Consider the following 4,934-nt stretch of genomic DNA (forward strand, 5'->3'; position numbering starts at 1 on the left):
TTTTATTGGCATAGAGTTGCTTGTAGTAGTCTCTTAGGATGCTTTGTATTTCTGCAGTGTCTGTTGTAACTTCTCCTTTTTCATTTCTGATTTTATTGATTTGAGTCCTCTCCCTCTTTTTCTTGATGAGTCTGGCTAATGGCTTATCAATTTTGTTTATCTTCTCAAAGAACCAGCTTTTAGTTTTATTGATCTTTGCTATTGTTTTCTTTGTTTCTATTTCATTTATTTCCACTCTGATCTTTATGATTTCTTTCCTTCTGCTAACTTTGGGTTTTGTTTGTTCTTCTTTCTCTAGTTTCTTTAGGTGTAAGTTTAGATTGTTTACTTGAGATTTTTCTTGTTTCTTGAGGTAGGCTTGTATAGCTATAAACTTCCCTCTTAGAACTGCTTTTGCTTCATCCCATAGGTTTTGGGTCGTCGTGTTTTCATTGTCATTTGTCTCTAGGTATTTTTTGATTTCCTCTTTGATTTCTTCAGTGATCTCTTGGTTATTTAGTAACGTATTGTTTAGCCTCCATGTGTTTGGGCTTTTCACGTTTTTTTCCCTGTAATTCATTTCTAATCTCATAGCGTTGTGGTCAGAAAAGATGCTTGATATGATTTCAATTTTCTTAAATTTACTGAGGCTTGATTTGTGACCCAAGATGTGATCTATCCTGGAGAATGTTCCATGCGCACTTGAGAAGAAAGTGTAATCTGCTGTTTTTGGATGGAATGTCCTATAAATGTCAATTAAATGTATCTGGTCTATTGTGTCATTTAAAGCTTCTGTTTCCTTATTTATTTTCATTTTGGATGATCTGTCCATTGGTGTAAATGAGGTGTTAAAGTCCCCCACTATTATTGTGTTACTGTCGATTTCCTCTTTTATAGCTGTTAGCAGTTGCCTTATGTATTGAGGTGCTCCTATGTTGGGTGCATATATATTTATTATTGTTATATCTTCTTCTTGGATTGATCCCTTGATCATTATGTAGTGCCCTTCCTTGTCTCTTGTAACATTCTTTATTTTAAAGTCTATTTTATCTGATATGAGTATAGCTACTCCAGTTTTCTTTTGATTTCCATTTGCGTGGAATATCTTTTTCCATCCCCTCACTTTCAGTCTGTATGTGTCTCTAGGTCTAAAGTGGGTCTCTTGTAGACAGCATATATATGGGTCTTGTTTTTGTATCCATTCAGCAAGCCTGTGTCCTTTGGTTGGAGCATTTAATCCATTCACGTTTAAGGTAATTATCGATATGTATGTTTCTGTGACCATTTTCTTAATTGTTTTGTTTTTGTAGGTCCTTTTCTTCTCTTGAGTTTCCCACTTAGAGAAGTTCCTTTAGCATTTGTTGTAGAGCTGGTTTGGTGGTGCTGAATTCTCTTAGCTTTTGCTTGTCTGTAAAGCTTTTGATTTCTCCATCAAATCTAAATGAGATCCTTGCTGGGTAGAGTAATCTTGATTGTAGGTTCTTTCCTTTCATCACTTTAAGTATATCATGCCACTCCCTTCTGGCTTGTAGTTTCTGCTGAGAAATCAGCTGTTAACCTTATGGGAGTTCCCTTGTATGTTATTTGTCATTTTTCCCTTGCTGCTTTCAATAATTTTTCTTTGTCTTTAATTTTTGCCAATTTGATTACTATGTGTCTCAGCATGTTTCTCCTTGGGTTTATCCTGTATGGGACTCTCTGTGCTTCCTGGACTGGGGTGGCTATTTCCTTTCCCATGTTAGGGAATTTTTCCACTATAATCTCTTCAAATATTTTCTCTGGTCTTTTCTCTCTCTCTTCTCCTTCTGGGACCCCTATAATGCGAATGTTTTTGCATTTAATGTTGTCCCAGAGGTTTCTTCGGCTGTCTTCATTTCTTTTCATTCTTTTTTGTTTAGTCTGTTCCGCAGCAGTGAATTCCACCATTCTGTCTTCCAGGTCACTTATCCGTTCTTCTGCCTCAGTTATTCTGCTATTGATTCCTTATAGTGTAGTTTTCATTTCAGTTATTGTATTGGTCATCTCTGTTTGTTTGTTCTTTAATTCTTCTAGGTCTTTGTTAATCGTTTCTTGCATCTTCTCGATCTTTGCCTCCATTCTTATTCCGAGGTCCTGGATCATCTTCACTATCATTATTCTGAATTCTTTTTCTGGAAGGTTGCCTGTCTCCACTTCATTTAGTTGTTTTTCTGGGGTTTTTTCTTGTTCCTTCATCTGGTATATAGCCCTCTGCCTTTTCATCTTGTCTATCTTTCTGTGAGTGTGGTTTTTGTTCCACAGGCTGCAGGACTGTAGTTTTTCTTGCTTCTGCTGTCTGCCCTCTGGTGGTTGAGGCTATCTAAGAGGCTTGATGGGAGGCTCTGGTGGTGGGTAGAGCTGACTGTTGCTGTGGCGGTCAGAGCTCAGTAAAACTTTAATCCACTTGACTGTTGTTGGGTGGGGCTGGGTTCCCTCCCTGTTGCTTGTTTTGCCTGAGGCAACCCAACACTGGAGCCTACCTGGGCTCTTTGGTGGGGCTAATGACAGACTCTGGGGGGGCTCACACCAAGGAGTGCTTCCCAGAACTGCTGCTGCCAGTGTCCTTGTCCCCCCCGGTGAAACAGAGCCACCCCCTGCCTCTGCAGAAGACCTTCCAAGACTAGCAGGTAGGTCTGGTTCAGTGTCCCCCAGGGTCACTGCTCCTTCCCCTGGGTCCCGCTGCGCACACTATTTTGTGTGCGCCCTCCAAGAGTGGGGTCTCTGTTTCCCCCAGTCCTGTCGAAGTCCTGCAATCAATTCCCACTAGGCTTCAAAGGCTGATTCTCTAGGAATTCCTCCTCCCGTTGCCAGACCCCCATGTTGGGAAGCCTGACGTGGGGCTCAGAACCTTCACTCCAGTGGGTGGACTTCTGTGGTATAAGTGTTCACCAGTCTGTGAGTCACCCACCCAGCAGTTATGGGATTTGATTTTACTGTGATTTCGCTCCTCCTACCGTCTCATTGTGGCTTCTCCTTTGTCTTTGGATGTGGGGTATCTTTTATGGTGAGTTCCAGTCTCTTCCTGTCGATGATTGTCCAGCAGCTAGTTGTGATTCTGGTGTTCTCGCAAGAGGGAGTGAGAGCACATCCTTCTACTCCGCCATCTTGGTTCCTCCCTCTTCTAGGAGTTTTATAGTGTCTTTTCTTATATTTGTCTTTAAGCCATTTTCAGTTTAGTTTTTGTGCATGGTGTGAGGGTGTGTTCTAACTTCATTGATTTTATTCAGCTGTCCAACTTTCCCAGCACCACTTGCTGAAGAGACTGTCTTTTTCCCATTTGACATTCTTGTCTCCTTTGTTGAAGATTAATTGACCATAGGTGTGTGGGTTTATTTCTGGGCTCTCTATTCTGTTCCATTGATGTGTATGTCTGTTTTTTTTTTTTTTTTTATATACATTTATTTATTTTTGGCTGTGTTGGGTCTTCGTTGCTGCACGCGGGCTTTCTCTAGTTGCGGTGAGCGGGGGCTACTCTTGGTTGCGGTGAACGAGCTTCTCATCACAGTGGCTTCTCTTGTTGCAGAGCATGGGCTCTAGGCGCACAGGTTTCAGTAGCTGTGGCACACGGGCTCAGTAGTTGTGGCTTGCGGGCTCTAGAGTGCAGGCTCAGTAGTTGTGGCGCACGGGCTTAGTTGCTCCGCAGCATGTGGGATCTTCCCGGACCAGGGCTCGAACCCGTGTCCCCTGCATTGGCAGGCAGGTTCTTAACCACTGCGCCACCAGGGAAGCCCTGTATGTCTGTTTTTGTGCCAATACCACACTGTTTTGATTACTGTAGCTTTGTAGTATTGTCTAAAGTCTGGGACAAAGTCCTGCTTTGTTTTCTTTCCTTAGGATAACTTTGGCAATTCCAGGTCTTTTATGGTTCCATATAAGTTTCAGGATTATTTGTTCTAGTTCTGTGAAAAAATGTCATGGGTAATTTGATAGGGATTGCATTAAATCTGTAGATTGCTTTGGGTAGTATTGCCATTTTAACAATATTAATTCTTCCGATGCAAGAGCATGGGATATCTTTCCATTTCTTTGAATCATATTTAATTTCCTTTATTAATGTTTTATAGTTTTCAGCATATAAGTGTTTCACCTTGGTCAGGTTTATTCCTATTTATTTATTTATTTATTTGGTGTGATTTTAAAAGGTAATTTTTTTTTTTACATTCTCTTTCTGCTATTTCACTGTTAGCATTAAGAAATGCAACTGATTTCTGTATGTTAATTTTGTATCCTGCTACCTTGCTGAAATCATTTATCAGTTCTAGTAGTTTTTGTGTGGAGTTTTTAGGGGTTTCTATATATAGTATCATGTCATCCTTAGCTATGTGATTTTTGTTTGATATTTTCTTGTAGATCTCTCTCCTTTTACAAATTCTCACTTTGTTCACACATTGTTCTCTTGACCTTGGTGAGCATCTTTATGGCCATTATTTTAAACTCTTTATCAAGTAAATCATTTATCTCCACCTCATGAAGGTCTTTTTCTGGAGTTTTATCTTTTGTTTAAAACATGTTCCTCCCTTTCTTAATTTTCCTCAACTGTATTGGTTTCTGTGCATTAGAAAAAACAGCCTCCTCTCCTAGTTTTAAAGGGTTGGCCTTGTATATCATTCAACCATGCCCTAGTTCTTGGTTGTCTCTCAAATGTTTGTGATTGTTCAAGCTGCTTTCTTTGTGCTTAATAGCCACCAGTAGTTGACGGTGTGCCAAGCCCCGTCAGTGACCCAAAGGGAGGATCTCAGTCAGCACCTAGATGCAGGCTGACTGGAGCCAGACCCTCAGGCAATAGCTTTTAAAGTATGCAGAAGTACCTCTTTCAGGGGAAGACTAGGAGACAGACATTTCTGTCTCTTCCCTCTGCACTGAGCCCTGGGGTAATAGCTGTTAAGAACTGTTTCTTGTTTGCTACCATCCTGTTGAACCCATGAACAGAAGCCCTG

The sequence above is a fragment of the Balaenoptera ricei genome, chromosome 5 (assembly GCF_028023285.1).
Source record: "Balaenoptera ricei isolate mBalRic1 chromosome 5, mBalRic1.hap2, whole genome shotgun sequence".
Classification (NCBI taxonomy): domain Eukaryota; kingdom Metazoa; phylum Chordata; class Mammalia; order Artiodactyla; family Balaenopteridae; genus Balaenoptera; species Balaenoptera ricei.